The sequence below is a fragment of the Lucilia sericata genome, unplaced genomic scaffold (genome assembly GCF_015586225.1).
Source record: "Lucilia sericata isolate MDLA Ls3-8-SP2 unplaced genomic scaffold, ASM1558622v1 Contig000000F_arrow, whole genome shotgun sequence".
In the NCBI taxonomy this organism is placed as follows: domain Eukaryota; kingdom Metazoa; phylum Arthropoda; class Insecta; order Diptera; family Calliphoridae; genus Lucilia; species Lucilia sericata.
In genome coordinates, this window is record NW_023994042.1 from 1,381,524 (window position 1) to 1,409,283 (window position 27,760).

Consider the following 27,760-nt stretch of genomic DNA (forward strand, 5'->3'; position numbering starts at 1 on the left):
ACCATAAACTAGTTTTCTGTTAAATCCTTTAATCGTCACCTAAAACGCAAACGGCCCTATCTAACATTTTTAAAATTTTACAGGAGAAGCATAAAACTATTTAAATTGAAAAGTTTGTTTATATCAAGGCGATTTATTTGTAGTAAATAAACAATTTGTTTAATAGTGAAACATATCATTTGTTATGATAGTTGACAATGGCGTATATAAAAATGGATAAATTGGACTTCTTACCTTTAATATTTAAATATTATTGTAGATAGGGCCTTTTGTTTTTTGTCAAAAAAATCCATAATTATGGTCGTAGCAGTTCAATTTTTGGTGTGGACATTTGTTTTGATGTAATACATTAGAATCAACAATAAAATCGATTTTGAATTTTTGATTAGTTAGGTCCGTTTGCGTTTCAGGTGACGATATGTTGGTTGCGGTCAATTATAGACCGATAGTCATAATATTTAGTAGTTACTGTATTAAAAATAGGACTACAGCGATGAAATTCCTCACAATTCATACAAGCCAAAATCTCTTATATTTTAGGGGTATCGATACAAAAATTTTGAAACCGCTTAACCGAGACTTAAAAAACGGATAACCCGATTAACCGAAAACCAATGTTTAAATATGCAACAAAAGCCAGTTAACCGGTACGTTATGAAACAGCTCTTGCAAAAGAAAATTCATTATTGTCTTCAGAAGAAGCATTGGGAGTGGTCATTGATGGTCAGCTATCACGATTTAAGTACAAAAATTTTAGGTCGAAAGCTGCATATAAATGTATACAACAAGCAAACAAATGTTGTTATCCTACAAATATTAATGTTAGTGAAAGTTGTGTATTTGTATTGTTGAAAGATTTATTAAATCACACAACAAATAGAGAAATAGTATTGTTAACAAAATGGTGATTTGATGTTACATACGCAATATAAACAAACGGTTTTAGATAGCAATAAAGAGCCAAACACATACTTACAATACTTTACGAACTGCGACTGACAGCTACGCAACGTAAAAAATGTGATGCCCAATCGTAGCTTAGATAAAGTATGAAAAAATAATTAAATATGTTTTAATAACATTGAAAAATTTTCAATATAAAACATTTAATATAAAAATTATTTATAGCCTGTTTCACAATATCGAAATTACTATATCGTTCGCATTCTAAACGAAAGAAGTTCGTTTCAGTTTCTTTAACCACATTTTTATGCGAACGATGATTTGAACAACAAGTCGAAAGAAAACGTAAGCATTTCCATGTAAAATTTGGTTTCTCCACTTCGATCGAGTTGTCAACTCTACGAACGTAAATGTCGAATGTGGTCACTTGGAATTTTGTTTTCGACTTGGCAAACAAAAATAAAATTATAAAAAATATTTTTTTCCAAAAAAAAAAAAAAAAAGAAAACAATAATGGATAGCAAATGGTAAGTAAAAAATAAAATAAATATCTATACAATTTTAACTAATAACAGTTTCAGTTTAAAGAAATCAACCATGCAGCAACTGAAAATGCTCGTTGCCTATATGGAAGAAAATCCAGAATTTGCGAGGGGAACACCAGTATTTGGATCAAAGAAACAAACTGTTGAGGACTGGCAAAATTTAACCCTAAAATTGAATTCCATTGGACCTCCAACACGTGCTATACTTGAATGGAAAAAGGTGCATTCGACTGTTATCTGTAGTCTAGGTTATAGTCAAGTCTATAGTCTAGTCTATAGTCTAGTCTATAGTCTAGTCTATAGTCTAGTCTATAGTCTAGTCTATAGTCTAGTCTATAGTCTAGTCTATAGTCTAGTCTATAGTCTAGTCTATAGTCTAGTCTATAGTCTAGTCTATAGTCTAGTCTATAGTCTAGTCTATAGTCTAGTCTAGTCTATAGTCTAGTCTACTCTAGTCTATAGTCTAGTCTATAGTCTAGTCTATAGTCTAGTCTATAGTCTAGTCTATAGTCTAGTCTATAGTCTAGTCTATAGTCTAGTCTATAGTCTAGTCTATAGTCTAGTCTATAGTCTAGTCTATAGTCTAGTCTATAGTCTAGTCTATAGTCTAGTCTATAGTCTAGTCTATAGTCTAGTCTAGTCTATAGTCTAGTCTATAGTCTAGTCTATAGTCTAGTCTATACTCTAGTCTATAGTCTAGTCTATAGTCTAGTCTATAGTCTAGTCTATAATCTAGTCTATAGTCTAGTCTATAGTCTAGTCTATAGTCTAGTCTATAGTCAAGTCTATAGTCTAGTCTATAGTCTAGTCTATAGTCTAGTCTATAGATGAGTCTAGCCTATAGTCTAGTCTATAGTCTAGTCTATAGTCTAGTCTATAGTCTAGTCTATAGTCTAGTCTATAGTCTAGTCTATAGTCTAGTCTATAGTCTAGTCTTTCGTCCAGTCTTTAGTCTAGTCTATAGTGTAGTCTATAGTCTTATTACTTTGAACAGACCTGGGCTGACTTAAAGTCCCGAACAAAGAAAAAAATTGCAAGCAATTCAAAGAGTCTAAAAGAAATCGGTGGTGGACTTTACAGATTTACAGCCTTAACTGAACTGGAAGAGATAATAGACCGTACGCTATTTCTTTCTACAGCTGCAGCTCCTCATGGATAAACCCATGGTTGTGAAGCTAGTAATTCAAGCGTAAAATCGCTAGAAGACTGCTTCCAAACCCTCATGGAATCTCCACCAAGAGGAAATAAGTCCGTTGCGGTTTAACACCGAACAGAAAACAACAGCTCAACAATCACCCACAATCTTTTAATATGACGAAAGGCCCTGAACCACAACCGTTCAACAACATTCCATCATCTATTAATGTGATAAAAAGCCCTCAACTACGCGAAATTAATAACAAACGTAGCAGAATTCAAGAAAATGAAGAAGAACAGATACAACCTTCCTCTTCAAAAATGAAGAAGTCTGTTGGCAATGAACAGATAAATATTATCCGTCGTCAGTTACGGGTTGCTGAACAAAATGCTGCAACATCCAAAGAGCAGAATGAAATAGTGAAGAGAATAGCTGATGCCGCAAGCCCAAGCTATTGCAGCAAAAAGAACTGCTGGAAAGGATGAAAACATTATTTGAAAAATTCTTAGTGACCATGGAAAAAATATATAACTTATAGATTTAATTGCTGTGATATTTCTTGTTTTGATTTTATTTCAATCCTTATATTTCTATATCTATCTATCTATCTATCTATCTATCTATCTATCTATCTATCTATCTATCTATCTATCTATCTATCTATCTATCTATCTATCTATCTATCTATCTATCTATCTATCTATCTATCTATCTATCTATCTATCTATCTATCTATCTATCTATCTATCTATCTATCTATCTATCTGTCTATCTATCTATCTATCTATCTATCTATCTATCTATCTATCTATCTATCTATCTATCTATCTATCTATCTATCTATCTATCTATCTATCTATCTATCTATCTATCTATCCATCCATCCATTCATCTTATGTTAAAATCTAAAAAGCTTGTTAAATAAAAAGATTTTTTTTATTTTTTCACAAATTTATTGAGATTCTTCTTCTTATTGAGGTTGCCTCTATTTGTCCTTCATCGCTTATTTCTTCTCCGTCATCTCTTGAGTTTTCTTCTTCAATTTCTGGATCTACATTTGTAATAAAAACACATATTATGAAGTGCACAACATGTATTGATAATAGACGTGGATTTTTGAGGATTAGTCCTCGTGAACCAATGATGCACCGAAACCTATTTTTCGTACGCCAAAGTTGAATATTTTTCAACTTTTGCGTGCACAAAGTACACGTTTGACGTATTGATTGTGACCGCTCTCTTTTAAATACATACAGTAAATACGAGTTGTCAGTCGCAGTTCGTCGTAAAGTCTGTATGTGTTTGGACCTTAATAGCGATTCTCATGTACTCATTACGAACAATAGTTCCCTTACAGCATTCCAATAAAGATAACATAATATGGAGAATGATGATGTGAAAATATGTAACACCCTTACTAAGGTGTGTTTCAAAATTATAAGAACAAATATATTTTTCGAATTTCTCTTCAACTATTGAATGGATCTACAAAAATAAAATAACAATGTGGAGGACAATTTCAGAAATAAATAATTCAAAATATTTAAAAATGATGCAAGTTCCGCGGTTACTACCCCATCATGTTACTGCAAAGCTCCAGTTCGCGAAAGAAAACATGAAAGCAAATTACATCCAATTATGACTTTGTCTTTTTTTTTGTAAATGGGAAAATAACTATAAATTTTACATTAGTTTATATTTTCGAAGGAAAAAATTAGAATCCAGATAGAAAATGAGGATATTGGAGAGATATGAGCAAGGATTCCCTACACTTATCCAAGATAAATTTTGGTGATGGGTTGCTGATGGTTAGTGCAGCTTTTTGCTCCGACGTCTGCCTCCAATTCCAATTTCATTCATGTAAAATTAACAACACGTCCTACGGCAGAACTTTAGAAATCAATTTTGTGCTTTTCATGGCACAAATTCCAACAAAAAACTAAATTTTCAACAAGAAAATGCTTTTATACCCAACATTAGATTTTTCAAAAACTGGTGTAACACCAAAAATACACCTGCTTTAGAGTGGTCAGCAGTGCTAACTATATGTAAAGTCCTTGGAAAGTCTTTAGGAGATACAACCCAATCGAGTTTACTTGGGAAATCAACTGTACGAAAGCCTTAATTTACGAAAAAATGGAATTTCACAGGAATCATCAAATATTGATCAAAATATAATAAAAACTTTAGTAAAAAGTGTGAATTCTGGAATATTTAATCTTCTAAAATATAAGGGAAGCCGAATTAGCAAATAATTTTTTAAAATTGTGTTTAATTTTTAAAAAATAATGAAATGTTTTTATAATTTTGAAACACAGCAAACTTGTTATTTGAAAAATATTAGAAATTACGAAAGAAATGGAGACAAATTGCACATCGATGAAAGGCACGTTCAAAGATGATCATGTTTCCAAAATAATTTATAAAATTTATTAAACATTTTTATGAAAAATATTATAATAAAAAGTGTTCTTATAATTCTGAAACACACCTTAATACAAATTACACATAATCGTGTTTTATTTGTATACTTCCAGTAAAGATTTCAACAATATAGAGAAAATGTTAAATTTCCCACAGCTAGACACATAAAAAAGATTAGTTGGAAATCGGTTATAATAATAGTAATTTAACCAGGAAATCTAAAATACAATTGCAACTGTTAAAATTTCATATTACTAACTGATTTTCTATACTCTTGAATGATAAATAATTAATATAATTCAAATATTATTATAACAACACAATATTTTGACAACATAACCAATTGAATTAATTTTCAAAATTATTTAGTTATATTGTCAAGCACAACCAAACTTATAACTAAATAATTGGTGTTTGTAACCAACATTTTGTTATTGCGATGGAATTTAAAATTATAAAGTTAACATTATAAAGCAATGACATTTTTGTCGTTTATAAAATATAATTATGGAATAAAAATGGATTTTTCTTTAAATTTTGAAAAAAAAAAAAAAAAAAATAGTTAAAATTTTTAAATGACCAAAAAAATCTTCATATAGGAAAAAGACGAAAACAAAGGGTAAGTAGTATATTTTATAACAGTTCCGTTCAATATGGTTATTGCAAATGTAATTTGCATTTTTAAAAATTTTATTTTTTGTAAAGATGCAATCAACGAATACCAATTTTCTATGGGCTTAGACCTATGTATATGGTGTTTCTCTCGAAAATCTTCTCACCATTCGGAAACTGATGTTCATGCACAAAGTTATCAACACTAGGGGACCCGCATATCAGTTCAACCTAATAACTTTCGCTAGATCAGGACGTGGTAAACGACTCACCACACCCACATGTCAAATGCAAAAAGATATTTTGAGCAACCAGTTTAATAACGGTGATGGTGAAGCAAACCAAATATTTGATTATAACACCAATAATGTGTTATATTCAGTTTGGTCCATCATATTTTTTCTTATATCCATTCTTTTAAACGATAAATAATATCGTTGTTGTAACAATTAGATTACAAATATTTGAAACGAAAATATATTTCTTACAAATTAAATTTTCACTGGTTATAACCGTATAGTTGCTGTAACTTGTAGGTTCGATTGGCAACAAATTCGGTTACCACAATGAATCTCTGTGTTTGTACATAGAAAAAATCATATAGTAAGGATATAGGCGAAACTGAAGGGGTTGTCAAACAAAATTTGTTATTCTCTTCACACAGACGAGTTCTTGAGAGAACTAAACGCACTCACAAAACTTCAAATTTTTTTCGCGAAATTGCGAGGATATTAGCACTTAATAGTTTTTCTTATCACTTAAACTTAATATTTATTATTTTTTGCGACATTTTTATTGTAATTAAAACCCCGAAAATAATTTATATTTTTCAAACGAAAAACAAATATTTTTTATTCTTTGACATTTCATTTTAATTAAAACTGAAAAAAGAAAAGTTGTAAATATTGGCATTGAAAATAAAAAAAGTATTTCACATACTGTTTTTCTCTTTCCATCAGTGCAGAAAAAATAACAAAAAGACTTGTTTAAAATATGTTTTAATATGAAATATCTTTTGGAAAAAAATAACTAACTAATATTTTCATTCACTAGTAAATGAAATCACATTAATAACACACAAAAAATAACGTATCAAAAATACATTTTTTATTTAGTACCTTTGGAGCAACTGTGTTTATTTTTGTGCTTCTAATAATACATTCTCACCAGTTAGGTTTTTGACAGGGGAATTAGGTCTTTGACAATCCCTTTCGCATATATGCTATATGGACCTATGTTGTCAAAAACCTAAGTTGTCTGAACATGATGTAATAAGTAAGGTGAGAGTGTTACGGCAACAAACAATATTTTTTGTTGTCTAGAGTCTGGGTTTGCCAAAATAAAATTTATAAAATTGAAAAACAATAAACATTGGAAATAAATAGTTTTTGTACATTTCACAATACAGTGGACGTCCAATAGTACGTATACTCTTTATTACGAATATCCAATAATACGAATGGCAAAATTGTTGCATTGTCTACTCTATAGTACGAATAAAGTCACAATTTTTCTGTTCGATAGTACGAATAACGCATTTTTTATGGGAATTTTGGTTTTATTTACGTATGAATGAAGTTTTTATTATGTTTTTATTTTATTATTTCGGTATCATTCATCTTAAGCTCAGTAATTTTGAAGTTTTTTTGTATTTATTACAAGAGTTTTGTATTTTAAAAAATCCTATACACACAATTTACTGCATGTATATTTACAAATCAACAATTATTTAGTGTTATTAATTTATTTTATTGGAATTTTGATGACCCAAGAGAAGAAATTAAATTGGATGATAACGCCATGAGGAAAGTATTTTATTAGTTCCCGACAATAACTCTGCTGAGAACAATATTGAAGCCTCAAAAGCGCTGTTATTGAAAAAGCCGTAGGAATCATTTTACAAAGTAATAAACATCGATGTTAAATGATGGATTTTTTAATAAGTAAAATAATATTTATGTATGTATGAACTGTTAATTTTGAAAGTAGTGTGACTCCACATTCCAAACAATGGGTTTAAGGATAACTATTCTAATTTTTAAGAGAAAATTATAAATTAGAGAATTGTGGTATATTCCATTCAAGTTTCTAATAAAAGTTTTATGTAATCTGAACATGTTTAATACATTTTAGAACACATATGTACATGCAAATTGTCTTTGGCACACATCTTTTTAAAAACATTAAAATTTAAAACCTTCTACATATATTTCATTTCAACCATTGGACTCACGATACTTTCAAAATTAACAATTCATATACGTAAATATGTACCTTTTATGTCTGTTTATGTACAAGAAATTTATTTTAAATAATACACATTTATTATATTTTGTTCCGTTATGTAATTTTTCATGAAAAATAAAACAAAAATAAATAAAATCCAATATTTTATGTGTATTATTTGAATTTAAACATACAAAATGTGTTGTTCAATAATACGAATTTTTCGGTATTACGAAAGGGCCTGACACTATATAATTCGTACTAGTGGACGTCCACTGTATTACTTATAAAACCGTCGTTACATTTAGCTTGTATCTGCAGCAGGAAAATGTTTGAATGCTTCTTCATCTGAATTTTCTTATTTGAAAACTTTTTATGAACATTATAATTCATAATTTTAAATTAAATTTTTTGCTTTGAAAACACATGTGTTTTTTTAGAATAAAAATAAATTAATTTACAACCCAAGCTCTTTTTAAATAAACAAGCACTTTATAAATAGCCTTAACGATTTAACCTTACTTCCCAACATACCATTTAGCAATCAAACCGCAATAAAACATGAGAATAAGCTTATAATAATAGTTGTTTTTAACCTTTTTTTCTTAATATTATAAAAATGTTTTTAAAATGTGAATTCGCAAGCACCCAGCGGTAAATGAAACAAAGTACTTAGATAATATTCGATGACATCAGTATGACGTTCTAAGCGAGCAATCTAAGTACTTAGAGTGCAATGTATGCGTAATCCAACATATCATGCACTTTAATTATAACATAGATTACGATTTAAGCAGAGAGTTAGCTGCCTTTTTCATTTTGTTTTTCGTTTTTATTTCTTAAAAAAAACCTAAAGTACCGTTTTATTTTTCTTTTGTATACTACATGAAAAGAAGAATCTTTTTGTATCAGTTTAAAGTTGATCTTTTGTAAGTGAAGTTGTGTTTTGTTAAATAAGTTATTTTATTGTAAAAATTTAAAATAATTGTGGTGATCTAAACGGCAGAAATGGATTTAAAAATTGGGGTAAATTTATTTCTAGCCTAGGACACTTTTATGTTAAATCTAAGTAGAAGAATAAGTGAAAGCATCACCACTGACTGCCACGAAATATCACTTAGATAAGCGAGTACATAATGTATATTTTTACCGCTGGGCAGTTGTCAACTATGATTGAGAAAATATTGTTGTACACAACTGTTTCTAAATTATTATTAAAGAAATTTGACGATTGAAAAAAGCTTATTATTCTCAAAAGTTTTCTAAGTCATGCTGTCTCTCTTTTACGCACGCGATAGTTATAAACAGCTACCGTTACTTTTTTTATGAAATTTGTTTTGTTTTGCCTGTGAAATAAAAAGCTGGTAATAAATAATTGTTCCATAAAAATAAAAATGACAAATAAATATAAAATACAAGTGTTAGAAGAGAAACAAAAGAAGTAATGGAACTTCTTCTAAATAATAAAAAACAAAAAAGAAGTAAATGTGACGAAGATTTCAGTGCTGGTGTTCCCAATTGCGGCCCAATTGAAGAAAATAATTGCGAATATTTAAGTTCTAGTGAAAGTGATGAAACGTCAATTAATATTTTTGAAAACATTTATATTCGCAATGAACTGGCTAAGTGGAGTGTAAAACATTTAATGTCTAACAAAGCATTAAATGAACTGTTGGTAATTATAAAAAAATAGAACCAAATCTAACAAACGACGCGAGAACATTAAAAAAACACCAAGAGATGCACCAATTGTTCCGCTTGCAGGTGGTGAATATGTGCACTATGGTCTAAAAGACTGCTTGACAGATTTCTTGATTCATTCATCATATGAAAGTGACATTATTGCCTTAAATATAAATGTTGACGGGCTTTCGGTAGCAAAAAGTTCGCTGGCCCAAGCATGGCCTATATTAGTAAATGTAAATGGCACAAAACAGGTAAACACTGTAGGAGTTTACACAGGCAACAGTAAACCCACAGACGTTAATGCATTTTTAGCACCATTCATTGAGGAACTAAATGAAGTCATTGAGACTAATTTTTCTTACAACAACAAAACTTATAATGTTAGCTGTCGATCATTTATATGTGATGCCCCCGCAAGGTCCCTTGTTATGGGTATCAAAAGCCATACAGGTTACAATTGCTGCCATAAGTGTACGCGAAGTGGAGAATATGTTCAGATGCGCAAGATTTTCAAACTGGAAAATAATGATTTACGAAGTGATGACAGTTTTAGAGCTCGTCAATATAAAAATCACCATACAACAAACACCCAAATGACTATAGAAAAGTTACCAATAGATATAGTTCAATCATTTCAATTTGATTACATGCACGTTGTGTACCTTGGAGTTGTCAAGTCCTTGATGACGGCGTGGATTAAAAAAATAAATTGTTCTTTTTCGCTGCGACCAGAACAAATCAGACTGTTGGATTATAAACTCCAACAACTTATACCTCATACACCGCGGGAGTTTTGTAGAAGACCACGAGGTTTAAAGGAATTTGAGCGATACATGGCCACAGAATTTCGTCAGTTTCTTCTCTATAGTGGACCTTTTGTATTAAAAAATATTATAGATGAAAGTCTTTACTCGCACTTTTTGCAATTAAGTTTGACTTTACGCATTTTATTAGATGAAAAAAAAAACAAAACACATAACGAGTGTGCTGAAGTTATGTTAAAAAATTTTGTGATAAATGTTCCAGAAAATTATAATGAAACCACATTGACATACAATTTCCACTGCCTAACTCACCTAGCAAGTGATGCTTTATTATATGGTTCACTGGAAAACATAAGCGCCTTTAAATTTGGAAACAAATTAGGACAATTAAAGCGACTTCTTAAAAAAAAGAATAACATATCCGCCCAGTTATATAATCGATTGGTTGAACAAAGCCTGAACTATTCAAATTCAGAAGAGCTTGGAAAATTAGAAAAAACACTTTTGTTCAGAATGAACATATATATTTGTCAATTTATTCTCCTAACAATTTTTATAGCGTTGGACAAGAAGTTTTCAAAGTTTCATCAATTGACTCTACAGGAGGACAAAGAGTTTTTGGAAAAAAGTACTGAATTTGGAAGAAATGTTTCACCGTCCACTGAAATCTTATCACTTGAATATATGGCAAACAACACACTTATCTTTATCAGAAACAACTCATGGACACTTTTTACATAAAATAATTAAAATGACTTCATTCTTTAATGACGATAAATTAGGTTTTTTACCCCTAATTCACAATGTCTGATGATTTCAACCTATATTTCACAAACGAACAACGCAACATAACTACCTTGGAACCACCAACAATTAACCAAAACAACATCATCAATACAAATTTTCCAAATTCTGAAGGTAATAAAGAATTTATAAAAAATTTCTGTAAAAAAAATTATTACATATTATTTTATTTTAGAAATATCGAATAAAGTGGTTGCAGCAATTCAGCCAATGTTAACCCGGTTAACTAACGAAGTCCAAAGCTTGCACAATTAATTGCAGGTATTAAAGAAAGAAAAAGCTGAAATAAAACGCACCGTAATGCCTGATGAACCATTTAAAGAAATTGAGCTCTTCTTCGTGTTTGAAAAACAGAAAAACAAGAAAATGGCGAAAACTGTAAGTTTTATTGGAATCTTATTCATTCATGAAAATATTTTTTTCTTATCACCTTTTTCAGGAAAAGGAGTTAACACTGGTTGCCAAAACTCCAAATTTTACAAAAAATTGCTGGAGAAAACTAATAACTGACGTATTAGGAGAACAGTTATGCTGGAAAGGCACTGAATCAAAGAAAAGTGTACGAAATCTTAGCACAACAAAGGCGATACGAAGTAAGAAAAAATTTAAAAAATTACAAAATTTTAAATACACTATTATAATTATTAAATATCTACAATTTATAGGTGCATCATTGTCCATTGGAATATCAGAGGATCAGTTTATAAAGGACACTCGTAAATATTTCCAATTCGCAAAAAATCGAATTAAGCTCAGAAACAATTATAAAACTAAACAAGTAAGAAATTATAGTCGGGCGAGGCCGACCATATAATACCCTACACCTTTGACAAAAATATAATGTGATTTAGTTGCCATAATAAAGCATTTAAGTTGAATTGTACCTTGCCTTAGATATACATAATTAAGCCGTTTATTGTTGAATAAAATTGTGGACATTTAAGTGAAATTTTGATGGGGGCTTTTCATAGGGGCTAGGGTCATATGAGAACCTATTATTATGGAATTCGTGGGGGTCATCAAGTCTAGTATACAACTTGGTTATTGCAGCTTTTTGTCGAGATATGAGTATATTAAACATAATTATGAACTTAAAAGCCCTATTCGGCGGGTTCAGTTGTAAGGGGGCTAGGTGAAATAATGGACCGATGTAAACCATTTTCAACAGGCTTCATCTACGGTACCATAAAAGATCATGTGCCAAATTTCATTGAATTATCTCCGAAATTGCGACCTGTAGTTTGATTACAAGTTTTAAAAGCCCTATTCGGGGGTTCAGTTGTATGGGGGCTAGGTGAAATAATGGACCGATGTTAACCATTTTCAATAGGCTTCGTCTACGGTACCATAAAAGATCATGTGCTAAATTTCATTGAATTATCTCCGAAATTGCGACCTGTAGTTTGATTACAAGTTTTAAAAGCCCTATTCGAGGGGTTCAGTTGTATGGGGGCTAGGTGAAATAATGGACCGATCTTAACCATTTTCAATAGGCTTCGTCCCTGGGACAATAGAAGATCATGTACCAAATTTCATTGAATTATCTTCAAAATTGCGACCTGTAGTTTGATTACAAGGTTTACATGGACGGACGGACAGACGGACGGACATAGCTAAATCGACTCAGAAAATGATTCTGAGCCGATTGGTATACTTTAAGGTGGGTGTAGGACCAATATTATTGTGCGTTACAAACATCAGCACAAACCCAATATACCCTCCCCACTAAAGTGGTGTAGGGTATAAAAAACCACACAATAAAATATATAAATGATATTTAATTGAAAAAAATTATTATTTTTTTTATTATTATCAAGCTTATTCTCCATTTATGTGGAAAAGCTTATGAAAATATTGAGACAGTAAGCTTTTAAATACAACACTTAATATAATACTACATTTGTAAGCTTATTCTACAATTGCCAGAATAAGCTTTTAGTAATATTACACATGTAATATTATCACGAGGGTTCCGTTTTGATTTTTCTATTTGATTATTCTCAATACATTTGGTTTTTTGGGTTAGTGCATCCTGCGTCTGAATGTAGTAGTAGAACAACATATGGTAGTATTAGTATATTCCCCATTTTTCTGTACATATTCATTAGAGTATATGGGTGTGGCGAGGTCCTTTGACACCAACTCTTTCCAATCTTAGTGTTATTGCATTCCGGTTTGCCGGGACTGTAAACTGGTGATGTTAAATGTATCCTCGGGCATTCTTTGAAATTATATGAACAAGGGCCGAACCAGGAAGCCTTATAATTTGATACCACGGGGCTGAGTTTCCATCTTTGTATTGTCGCGGTTATTGGAGTGGTACCTTCGGGATGCACGTGGTGGATGCGGTTATAACCCATATTCGCAGGAAGGGAATATTGGTTAAAATACTGGTGCACGGTAAAATATATAATTCGGTATAAGTTCGATGCTGTAGCTGAGATAACAGATACCACGTAGAGCGCTGGAAATGATTTGGTGTCAAATATATATCATACCTTACTCACTCGGATGTTGTTCTCAATGAGTGTGTCGGTGTGCAGAGTTGAATGGTGATGGATGAAAAGTATCTTACAAATGTGATAAAAATGAATTTGCCTTCCATGTCAGGGTATATTTAGGGTTTACTCTGTCCATATCAGACTATCCACAGTGTGTTCTTTACGAGTAAGAACAATGTCTTTGGCTAATTTAATGGATTCGTATTTTGGTCTACCGATTACATTGCTAGGTGCCGAATCCCATCTTCGTAGTTGTAAATTCAAGTGATGATTTTTGGCATCTAGAAAGTTAAGCAAGGTAGCTCGAGTACATGAGCAAAGTGTAAGAAGCACAAACGGGTTTTGGTGAGTCGTCTAACAAGCTCACCGAGTGGTCGTATAAGGCCGATACAACAGGTGTTCACGTGAATCATATTGACTTACATACTAGGGTTGTCATTCGAATAAAAATTATTCGATTAATCGAGGAAAAAAAATTTGTTTTTCTTCGAACGAATAAAAAATTTCCAATTTAGAATAAAGAATAATTCGAACAATTTTTGTTGATTAATCGAATATTCGAATAATATTTGAATGATACTTTTTACGAATATATTATTATACATAGCATTGAAATTATGTTAATATTTTGTAAAACAAATCTAAATATAAAGATATGTTATATTTGAAACAAAACTTTTACTACTTTTTGCAGTTTATAAAAATTTTTGTTTTGCAATGTTAAAAATAAAATGGTTCTAGTTTTAAAAGTGATATTCTTCAATTTTTTTAATGTTTGCAATAAGTGAAACAGATAAACATTAATTAACATGGTTCTTTCAGTATCTGTCCTTTTACAAGAAAGACAACAATTTCTAAATATACTGAACCCTGTTTCCTGGGCGATATGTAGGAGAGCTATAGGCATGAAATGGGGTCTTAGTCCTACCATAAAACATTGGTTTTATTAAAGTGTAATTAGACTAATTCTAGCTTATGCTTCAATAATCGGGTTGACTTCTTTGGACAAAAAGTGTAGTATCAAACTACAACAGGGAGTTCAGCATACATGCTGCTTGGGTACAAGTGGCAAGCAAGGCTCCAGAAACGTTGCTCGATATTCCACCCATTGAAACATATTTAAAATATGAGGCGGCACTTACAACCGAACGGCTCATAAATTTAGGTGAAATGTCCAAAATCAGTTATAGGACACGTCATCAATGTATACTGGACACATTGAAAAGCTATAAACAATCATCGCCTGATCGCATGCTAGACACAGAATATGTCAGAAACTTTGAAACACTGAGCCCAGATAGAATGTCTTGTTCAAGCGGAACATTTCTCTCGAACACTGATTGGGAAATTCTTAGGAATTACGGCCAGGAAACTGAGTTTCAGAACATTGAAAGATAATACATTCAGTCGACACTATGTTGTTTTTTTACCAAAAAACCTTTTTCTTCCATGAAAAGCAGCGCACAACGGGCCCGATAGTGGCCTGTTTCTAATACATTAATAAGTAGTACGATTCTCTTATAAAACAGTTTGTAAAAATGTCTGCAAAGCAGGTTAGCTAAACATCGTATATATAATTATAAAGGCCTCAGCTTCCACTTTTAAATCCGTTGAGAAATTTAAAATAGATTCAGCTAAGTTACTGATTTATAAGTGTATGTACGAAAACCGTTTTATTTTAAGATTTTGAAGGTGTTTTGCAAATTTTATTTATATTTTATTAAATTATTCGAATAAAAACTTTTATTCGTTAGAATAATCGATTAATTTTTAAAATTTAATCGACTACTCGAATAAAAAAAATATAGTACATTTTTATTCGAATAATTTTAAACACGAATAATTGACAACCCTATTACTACATATGTATCTGTTGTCTTTTCGGTAACAGCACCGAACTTACTTATAAATGTAGATTTAATCCCCAATTTTGTGTTTAAACCACAGCCAGCACGTGCATCCCGAAGGTACCTCTGCAATAACCGAGACAAGACAAAAAATCCAGACGAGTACGGGAACAAACATACATATTATAATTTTGATTTTTTCATATACATAAAAATATTTAATTTATTTACATTCAATTTGACAAATGACTGTGGGGAACTCTAAGAGGTGGTATGTTGAATACACAGTACCATTATGTTTTCAAAAAAATTTTGACAGGTTTCTTCTCTATACGTTTCTCGATGCCTCTGTTTTCTGGTTAACGACAATTCTGTTTATTATTTTGACATTTTCACTACAATCGTTTTTTATTTATTTTTGTTTTCAAAATTTTACAAATATATACTTAATAATACTAAAGCGATTTGGATCATCCACATTCAAGAGAAAATATTCGATATATTTATTTTTACGAGTATATGGGTGTGGCGAGGTCCAATACCACTGATTAATTCCGTAACTTATTCATTTAACACTAACTCATTCCCAACTTTCACCCCCACAGTCATTGTATCTGTTCTCTTCCCCCGGAGCATGTTACCTTGATGATCTCTCCTATACTGGTGTTATTGCAACCCGGCAGAAAAGAAGGTACCAATACCTCTAGTCTGTCGGTACTTTAAACTAATGGAGTTAAATGTATCCTAAGCCTTACTTTGGAGTGATTTTATCTTTGGTCGAACCAGTGGTAACACGCGGCAGAGTTTATCTTGTCTCGGTTGGACAAGTTAGATGAAAAGTATCTTACACAAGTGTATGTCCAGAGTTTACTCTGTCAATACCAGACTTACCACAGCGTGTTCTCTGTGAGTAAGAACAATGTCTTTGGCTTATTTTCGTATTTTGTTCTACCGAATACATCTCCAGGTGCTGTTGCCGCATGTACAGATGTCATCACGTCTGCGTGGTGTGATGTTTTTGCAGATTAAAAACCAAACAAAGGTGTTTATAAAATGTTTATAGATAAATTATGTGCAAAATAGTTTAAGAAATTTTTCAAAGTAAAATATGTTTAAATACATACAATGTTTTGCAACTATGTCAACGCCTTGGAAAAAGGTCATCAAAAGTAGCCGCAAACGTATTAGTTTTTATGGTATAAGGTTTTGAGGGGGAATTCTTGAAACAGCCTAACATAACGGCTGCAATGCATATAATGTAAATACATTTTTTGAGGTAGTAGAAGAACTACAGAACATTGGACTAAATCGGCCGACTTTGTATGTGATCAAGGGCAATTTTTTTCAAAATTTCAAACGTTTCTCGATTAATTAACCACCTAAAAATGCGGAAGATTCAGTAAAAACAATCCAAATTTTTAAAGGGTACTCGCTAATTATATTACAAATACATTTTTATTTATTGTTGGATTTTAAATATTAACAGTCTAAATGAAATGTGGCCCAACACTTTATTTATAATATTAATTTGAAAACAATAATCAAATAATAATAAGAAATTGGACTATGACATTATTTTACAGACGAGTTCTGTGTGAATTCAACACACTAGAGAAAGTGTTACTCTCTTAAACTTCAAAACTTTTTTGCGAAAGAGGAAGTTGTAAATCTGTGAAAGTATAAATTTAAATGTTTTATATATTTCCTAAAATTTGTAAGTACGTTTTTATGCAACTATGTAAGTTTGGAAACAGTGGTGAAAGTGGTTGGAGCTCCAATACTTATACAAAAATTCTACTAATATATTCTTAGAGTATGGATATTATAACAAAAAAAATATTTTGGGTATTTTTGAAAGGCTTTTGGGAATTTAAAATTTTATTATTTATTTATTTAGTATTAAATGATTTTTCAATTATGTGCCGAGCCGGAACAAATAATTAAAACAAATAAAAGTCTAATATTCGGCTGTGCCGAATCTTATATACTCTCCACTATGACGTGCTAAAAAAACAGTCAGTACGACTCAGGTGCAAAGTTCAAAATTACGGAATTTTTGACACCCAATTCAAAAAGACTTTTTGAGATCAAGATTTTTAATTGCTGGTAGGGAACTGAGGATCTTGTGCCAAATCTTGTATGGATATCTTAATTTAGAGATGAGTTATGTGCGTTTAAGAGATTTTCGGGAGGAGACCATGTATGGGAGCTATGATCACATATTAACCGATCGTGAAACAATTTTAAATTAAATTAAATTTTTGCTAAATTTTGTGTAAATATTATTATTTGGTAATGCGATATGTGTGTTTAAGTGATTTTCGGGAGGGGACCTTGTATGGGAGCTACGACCAATTATGGACCGATTCAGAAAATTTTTCCTGTATATGTATTCTATTGATATAAAACTTCAATTTGTAAGATTTTGTAAAGATATCAACATTCTAACTAAAGTTATTAACAATAAACTCATTTTCCGAGAATATGTACCATTGTACCGATTCCGCCAATTTTCAACAGGAACCAAGCCTTTGTAGGTGTAGGCCCCTGCGTTGGCCTACACCTACATTTCACATTCAAAAGTGAACGCTTTATCAAAAAAAGTAAATTTTACAAATCACATCGTTATTGCGTTGGGTTATCCTTTAACGTCAGAATTGTGTCATGGATTTAAATTATTAGTGGCATATACAAACCAATTATCAGAATCACAAACCCTTATATAAAAAATGCATTTTTGACATATATTTTTTGTCCAAATGGACTGGAAAAAATTGTTAATTTAAACAGGACCAGTTTTTCCGCTATTTAAGCATTAAACTGTATTGGAACACGTAAAATACATTGTGATTGATGGTATTAGTGATAGACATACATATGATTTGACATAAAATATTTCTGAAGGAAGCTTTTTCTACATACGGAGCCACTCGATCGCGAATTAGGTGAAATCTGGATTCCAACATTATAGATACATTGGAGCACCGTCGCCGAGTTCTATCGATATTATAATACAATGACTAGCTATGTACATATGTATATGAAGATTGTGTAATGTGGTCCACTCGCCATTCAGCTACAAAATCTGGATAAAATTCGCGAGTTCCATTGAAGTATCAATAGAAATACATACCAATTTGCGTCCTTTCCCGTACGAGGTCGAGTCCAATACCACAACTTTCTCATAAAGATAACTGTTACATGTACATAAGAGTATACATTTCCACGTAAAAAGTTTATTTTATTTATTTAATAAAATTTCAAAGCGAACGCCTGAATAAATTAGGTGTTCGATTTTAAGTTTCAAGTGTGTATTTTTCAGGTGATGCGTTTTATAATATATCATTTTCTATACATTTTTCACAAATAACGAAGCTTGTTCACTTGTTTCACCGCAAACAATCACCTGTCATAATGAAGTGTTTTACAAAATACAAATTTAAAAATTGATAGGGGAAGTGAGGCGTAGGGATTTACGAAATTAGGCCCTAAGTTTGTTTATAGTTTCTGTGTGAGCATAAAGAAAAAATCTAAATTTTTGATGAAATTTTCAGAGGTTGTCTCGGATTTTTGCTCATATCTCCGTTATTTATGAACCCATTTTGCTGATTTTAAATAGATAGAATTCTGATAGAATAGAATGGAAGATTCGGATTTCGCAGATATCTGGGGTCTTCTGAAAATTGATTTCAACATACACGCAGACAGACAGACGGACATGGCTAAATTGACTCCGCTATCTATAAGGATCCAGAATCACAGGGTCGGAAAATGTTATTATAGAAATTACAAACGGAATGACAAACTTATATCTATGTATACGCCCATATAGTAGTATACATATAGACGAAACTGAAGCGGTTGTCAAAATTTTTTTATTCTCTTCACACAGACGAGTTCTGAGAGAATTTTATACACTTGAGAGAACTAAACGCACTCACAAAACTTCAAATTTTCTTCGCGAAATTCTGAGGATATTAGCACTTACACTGACTCAAACAATTGTCCGCACAGCATGTATTTAAAAACATATTTTGTAATATTTTCTAAAATATTTGTCCGATTTACAAAAAAAAAATGTTTTTTATGATAGGTAATACTGTCCTAAAAAATTTTCTAATAATTCTCAATAAAATTTTAAATAATACTCTATGTTTTTGTAAACTATTATTTAATTGAAACACCTCTATAATCAAACTTAAAAAATGTACGTACAGAAGAAAAAAAGTTAAAGGATACAGTTCTAAAATATAACGGTGCAAAATATTCTGAAATTGTATGTAGGCCACTATCTTCTGTTTAATATATTGCAGAAATGTACAAAATAACTGGGCAAATTGGAAACGTCTATATATAGAGCCCGCGGAAAATGTATTTCTTTTCAGTTGGAGCGAAAATTTGAACGGATATGAGACGTGATTTATAAGTTATACCCCATTTACACATACACGAAATCTAGTACTTATGAGATTTCGAGCCAAATCTAGTTGTTTTTAACTAGATTTCCCATACAAAACAAAATCTACTTCGTAACTAGATTTCGTTAAAATCTACTCAAAATCTAATAGTTTTTAGTGATGCAACTATGTTTTTTTCCTAAAAAATACGACGCTTCACAAGAAAAACGAGAAAAACGAGAAAAACAAAACAAACAAAAAAAATTTAGAATGTCAACAAAATTTTAATAAATTGAAAAACATGAATGAAAAGTTTATTTAAAATAGAAGGTAATGTTATTTTTAAATATCTAATTTTTTATTATAAATAAAATGTTAATAAATATCCTATTTTTTCTTCATATTTTCCATATCAAACACAATTTCAAGAAATATTAGAAAAAATGAAATGCCAAAAATGGTAAGTGTAAACGGTCCAGATTTTTAAAAAGATTTTAAATGAAATCTACTAGATTTCGTGTATGTGTAAATGGGGTATTAGTGTCATTGAAATAGCTAAAAGTTGTACAAGATGTTAAAATGTATCTGTAAATGTACAAACTATACAAAATTTTCATCATCTGAATCAATAGTCGCATTTTTTAATCAATTGGATTTAATAAATCCAAAAATTTATTATTATACTTTACCACAGATGGCGCTAACGTGTCAACAACAGGTGATAATAATAATAAAAAAAATTTAAAATAACTGTCAACAATTTAAAATTCAAAAATTAAAAGGTTTGATTTTTAAAATGGAAGCTGTATATATCTTGTTATCATCATCTGATTCATCTTCCGATTCGGACAGCGAATTAGAAATTATGTTTTCAGATGATGAAAGAGAAAATCATATTAAAGTAGATAATTTTATGGACATAGCTAACAGATATTCGGAAAACGATTTTAAAAAGCACTTTCGTTTAAATAAGAGCACTGCCCAATTGATAATTGGTAAAATATTTGTATGTACTTTATTGTGTATTTTTCTTAATTTTAAATTGAATTTTAGACAAATATTCAACGTCACAAGTGTTCCAAAACAAGTTCCAAACGAATAAAGGAAAAAGAAGGATAGATGCAGAAACAGAAGTTTATATATTTTTGTGGTATATCTCCAACACAGAACCATTTAGGACTGTGGCGAATTTATTTGGAATTTCTATATATGGTTGCTGGCAAGTCGTTAAGAGAATGACAACGTGGTTAATATCAGTTTCCCATATTTTTGTTAAGTGGCCCGAAAATTTACAGCAAGTATCTGATGATTTTCAATTAGTAAGGGGAATGTCTGGTGTTGTTGGGGCCATAGATGGAACTGACATTAAGATAAAGTCTCCAAGAAGTAATAAAGAAGATTATTTTAATAGAAAGCACTACTATAGTGTGAAAATGCAAGCAGTTGTAGGCCCTAATAAAGAATTTTTTGACATTTATTGTGGAGAACCCGGATCTCTTCACGACAGTCGTATGCTCAGGAGATCTCCGTTATTTCATAGTTTGGAAAGATGCGGACTTCCTAATAACTTTTATATTATTGGAGATTCTGCTTATCCATGTGGTAAATGGATAATAAGTCCATTTAAAGATAACGGGCACTTAACTCAACAACAAACCAAATTTAATAAAATTCACTCCTCAACAAGAATTGTGGTGGAAAATACTTTTGGGTTGTTAAAAACGAGATTCCGTAGAATTTATTTTTTTACTGAATATCAAAGCGTCGAGTCTGTTACCAACATTACTGCAGCTGCATGTGTCTTGCATAATATATGTATTAAACAAGATGACCAATTTGATTTTGAAATCAATGAAGATCAAAATCTTGAATTTTTTGGACAAAGTGATGAACAATCTGCGGAAGCTTTTGATAGAAGAAATCAACTTATGGAGGAATTAATTAATAGGCATTTGATATAAATGGTATATTGCATAACTTTTATAACAAAAAATTTTCTAATATAGCATCTCACTATCTTGTAAAACCTTTAATTTGTGAAAAATCTTTATTAAATCAATTTCTTTATTGAAATCACACTATTTTTCTACATTTAAAAAATCACTAAGCATTTTAAGTTTCTCTTGGTGACGACGCTCTCTTCCCTCTTCCGCGATTTTTTTTAATTCGATTTTCTTGTCCAAATATTCCTTTAATATATCAATTTTTTCTATTCGAAAATTGCTAATTTTTTGCCTCTTTTTAGGTAGTTTTTGGTTGTCTGTGTTTTCTTCGTCGACCGCAGCTTCTTCGGTGATTTCAACCTCCTTATTAATCTCTAAAAATATTGTAATTGTTTATATGATTATAAAAATATTTTAGAACACTTACTCTCTTTGAGAGCATGAGTTTTCTGGCCATTTAAAGTAATCGTTTTTGTATTTGTACAAATAGGACGATCTCCAAAAATTGCATCCATTTGTTCTTCAAACGGTGCTTCAATTCGACCAGCACCAGTTTTAGTTGCAGCATCTTTAGCAGATTTATAGGCTTTCGTAAATTTTTAATTTTAATCTGAAGAACTTCTGTCGTTATTGCTTCCTTCTACAAATATAAATTATATTTGGACATAACATACATATGTATGTACATACATATGTGTATAAGCTTACAAAAATTCCTTTGGATATCAGATCCTCTAAGACATTATGCATTGCACGTTTTTTTTTAACTGGATGTTGAAATTCATCTTTACGCACATAATATGCGTCTAAAAAAGCCAAAGTTTCACTTCTAGTCCAAGTATGTCTTCTAAAAATAATAATAGATTTTCTTAATAAATTAATTTATAAAAAAAAATTTTACTTACGTCTTCTTTTCCATTTTTTATTTTGAAATTTTATGAAAAACATTTATTTTCTCTCAAAAACCAGGAATGATATGAAAAAATTTATATAAAACGACATCTATAGTATTCTTTTGATACTACTGTGTAAACCCAGAAAAATAAATCTAACTATTTTTTTGGATTTAATAAATCCATTTCGGATTTATTATAATTTGACCATAGTCCTATAATTTGCACATATATAAAGTTTTTTCTCCACACTATTAAAGAATAAGTAATATATTTTTAGATAAAAACACACAAAAAGGAATTTACCAAATAAAATCAAAGATTTTAATAAATCAAAATAAATCCTAAAATAAATCCGGTGATTAAAAAAAGCTACTAATATACACTCTTATAAATTTTCATGTAAATTTACTCTATTTATTGTAGGTAACCTAGTATAATTAGCAGGGACTGTAAATAACAGTTATTCTGAAAATTTTAACCCAAAAAATCTCTATTTTTGGGTTAACGTAGACCTATTCTATTATATACCAATATTGAATATTATATTGAATATTATTGAAGTGCTTTTTCAGAATATATGGTGATTTAAAAAAAACGCTCTTAGCTCTACAAATAAAAGTCTGATTGAAACAGTTAAAAAATGAGTTTTATTTTTCCGTCGTAAAATAACAATTATTTGAGGAGTTTTATTTTTTCCATCAGAAAATAAAACTCATTTGGGGAGTTTCGTTTTCCTCAAACAATGTTTTTATATATTTTTTCAGTCTCTTAGACCTGGTCCACACTAGGAAACTTTTGTTGAGAAACTTTTTCTTAATTCTCTTCTGATGTTTCCTTAATGTCCACACATAGAAACTTTTGTTTCAGAAACTAAGTATTAATTGCATTGATTTGTTGTTGTACGAATGAGAAGAATAACAAAATAAAACAAGTTTCCGAGTACGAGAAACTCCGTACCGCGAGAGAGATGAATGATATTCTTTCTCTCTCACGCTAAATCAAAAGTTTCCCAAAAATAGTTTCCTAGAGTGGACCGGCAGTTATTTTATTGAGTTTATCTGACCAAGTCCATTAAATAGTTGATTTGAACTGACGTTGAAAACATCTGAATCAAAAACGGCAAATGGTAATTTTCTGTTATGACTGAACACAAGCTTTTTTAAATTCTTCGGAAGGCATTATTATTGAAAAAGAGTTTTATTTTCTGACGGAAAAAATAAAACTCCTCAAATAATTTTTATTTTATGACGGAAAAATAAAACTCTTTTTTTAAAAGTTTCATTTAAATTTCTATTTTTAGGTTGAAAAATAACTTTTTCAGATGGATTTTTATTTTTAAAGTCACAAAATAACTGTTATAAATTAACTTTTTTGATATAACTTATAACTGTTACGGTCCCTGATAATTAGTGTTAAAATACATTTCGAAAAATATTTAAAATTTGTACATACATTGTATGTAGAAACAATAAATACAAATTGTTTAAAATTATATGCTTATGTGGCTATAAATGTTTAGCAACATTCCGATTTTAAAAACTACACATTTTGTGTTTAAAAATAAAAGTTAAATATCGTATAATATAATGTTGGATTATGATTCGATTGCTATTAAATTAGCAATTCATTTACATAAATCGTATTCCCAACCTTAAAAAATGATGCGCTAAAAATTCCACCGATAGATATTCTTCATCAGGAGAAGGTATCTTTTACAAATTGTTCTCAAATTGTACAAATATTTGTAAATAATTGAATAGAACATTAACAAAAAATGTATACTCTTATTAAAATTTAAAATAAAATATAAACTCCGCGGTTTTTACAAAGAAACAAATAAATTTATAATCAATGGATTTAAATCTGGAAATAAACAGAAAATGTTACTTTTTAAATAAAGCTATGACCCCTGATTGGCTTAAGTAATTGTTTTTTAAAAGCAGTAATTGTGGGCTAATACATGGTGCCAAGGCCAAAATTTATATATACCCCTAACGTGAGTTTACACTTAATTAAAAAAAATATTAAATTCTATAGGACACACTAATTTTTTTAATATCTCTGAAGATCGCCAAAGGTCGCAGCCAATTTTTATATATATATGTTTCTATAGAAAATTTCCTATGCAAGGTTTATAATTAGATAACTGCAATTGGCTGCAGTCATTAGATCTATTCCATTAAAAATATAATTTTTAAATATATTTTTATTATTAATATTATTTTTCCTAAGAGTTTAAAATAAAACCTTTAAAAATGAGCTTTTGTCTAAAAAATCATTGCGGAATAAATCCGAAGTATTAAATTATAATACACTGAAGAAACTGTATAAATATCTGAAATATTTACCAAGATATACGCATTCACAATTAATATGCCGCTTCAGAAATATTACAAGAAAATTATTTTATTTTTAAAAGGAGCAACTTTGAGCACCTATATTTCGGGTTAAAGGAACTCTGCAATATTTTTAGTTATTTTTCTATAGTATATGGAATGTTTACTGTTAACTATAATAACAAGCAAGATAATTGGAAAGCGTTTATTTTTTATTTTTGTCGTTCTAAAAGTGCCAAATGTTTCACTGTGCAAGCCAAAGAGAGAGAGAGAGAAACAAGACACCAGGGCAGTGTTGCCATAACGGCATTTAAAGTGCAATTCAAGCACTTATTTTTCGTCGGCTGCACTTATTTTTTAGAAAAAAGTGCTAGATGCTTTTTAGCATTTAAAGTGCATTTTTGGCATTTTTTCTTCTATTTGGCACTTTCTACAATTAAAGAACTTTAGAGTTTAATTTCTCTAGAGAACTGCAAAATTTAGTTTTGAGATGTTTTGTGAAATTTTAAGAAATTCTCACGAAAACTTTTTGGATGTGTTTATTGTAATTTATAATTTACACTATAAATTAAACTAAGAAGTGAATTATTTTAAATATTATTATGAAATAATTGTAACAAATGTTTGAAAAAATAACCTAAAAGAGCGTTGTTTTGTTAAGAATTTGGTGTCACTACAATGTAGTGACTACATGCTAAAAAGGCTAATATTTCATTTATTAGATTTATGCTTAAATTTTATTATCGTGTATCAGTTTTATTTTCGGAATACGATCTTAATGGTTTGGATCATGGATCGAGCTCTAAGAAGGATGTTTTAAAACAAATCATTTTTTCGAATGTATTATAATACTAAAATGTTTTAATACTTTATTGAGAATAAATTTATTTTCTGAAAAAGGATTTATATAAAAGTAAGGTTAATAGCCTGATTTTTTTGTTTGAGCGGAAAAAAATTTATGTTATAAAACTTAAATTTCTAAGCAACTTTTGTTCTATAACTTTGTTCATATGTACCTGTGTTATGTGAAAAATACCTGGTTGGTTTCTAGAGAAACCACCAGGCACCCGGACTTCCAAATTATAAATATTGTAAAACGTACTTTAAAGGCAATAATATGCAATTTCATTGTTAATGAATACAATTACATTGGTATATAATTACAATATATAAAACAGCTCTTTTCTGATGAAAAATATGATTTTATGCGACATTTTCGACATCGAACTTTTGTTAGCGATGAATAATTAGGATTTTTTGATCGCGTTATGCCTTATATTCTGCATTTTGGTAAGAGTATTATGTGATCTAGGTGAATATCGCTAGTTGGCAATAAACAGAAATTGTACGCCGACGTTTCAAAGCAATTTCAACACCAACATTTTTTGTCGATCTTTTCTCGCTCGAATTTTAACACAAGATTTCATCAAGCAATGACAGACTACTGGCACAAATGCTATGCTTTATTTTGAAATAAATCAATTAAAAAACATCCCAAAAATATCGATTTATATAATCTGATATATGAAAAAATTTGAAGTCTGGGTGCCTGGTGGTCCCTTAAAGAACCAACCAGAAATTTCTAAGAATCTGTCTATCTAAAGAAGTAAAATCACTTCAAATACCTATTATTACAATAATATTAGGCAACGATCCGTAAAATATTTTTTTCTGTTTAAAATGTTGTTGATTTACAACTAAAACTTTTTGCCAAAAGTACACAAATCACAAAAGTAATTTTTTTGAGGTAATTGCATTCTTTTGAACCTGGACAAGTCAAATGAATCTTTATTCCAATACCAAAGAAATTAGTGAGACTTGCAATCAAAAACATTTTAATAGTCATAACATGACATTGGTTGGTTCTTGGCGGTACCACCAGGCTATTAAGGGTTAATTGTGAAGAATTTCATCCCTATACATGATTTTAAGCAATGCTTGGATATAATATAGACCGATTCTTATGGAATTTGATAGAGACATTTAAGATCCTATAAAACTTATTAAGGCTATATTTATTTTGCATCATCCTTCAGGAGTGCTGAATAAAATGAGTATCGGTTTTTGGGTGCTTGTGCTACTTTTGGAAACCTAACAATCAACTCAGAAAAAAGATTCAATATAACCAGTTCTTTTTATTCTTAACATTTTTAATTTATTTTTTTATTTTGAAAATATTGACAATTATTCCAGAATTACAAACTTGCGTATTTGAATATAACCCTCATAATTCATTTGTTACATTAACATTTATATTGTTTCCTAATAGCTCTTGGAAGTATGAGTAATAAACCTGACATCTATTCACCGTGATTTAAGATTATTTCAACTGAATTTTCAATATTTTTGCGATAAGAATACCTTTGCTAAAGTGTTGTGAATAAGACCCATAAAATTGTTTATATAAAATATAACTAAAACTATAAATATTAAAATTTTTCTTCCGAATTTAACCATTTTTTAGCATTTTTTTTAAAAGATTTGACATCCTAGATTTTTTAAATACTTTTTCTGGACTTAGACTTCCTAAACAAAGAAAACCATATAGGTTTTATATCCTAAACAAAATCGTTGTTACCTAGTGTTATTAGTTATTTAATATACATATATATATATATATGTTTTCTTCTTTATTTATTCTTAGGGACTTTAAAAAAATTTTCGAACAGGTTTTGTACCTTACCCTTTCCGATAATAAAACTTGGTACACACATTCTCTGTATCAATACGAAGTTTAA

The 27,760-nt window shown here is 30.1% G+C and overlaps 1 pseudogene; it reads left to right on the forward strand.

Moving 5' to 3' along the window:
* The first annotated feature begins 1,416 nt into the window (after window positions 1-1,416).
* LOC119601905 lies at window positions 1,417-20,966 on the forward strand (annotated as a pseudogene).
* The last annotated feature ends 6,794 nt before the right edge of the window (window positions 20,967-27,760 follow it).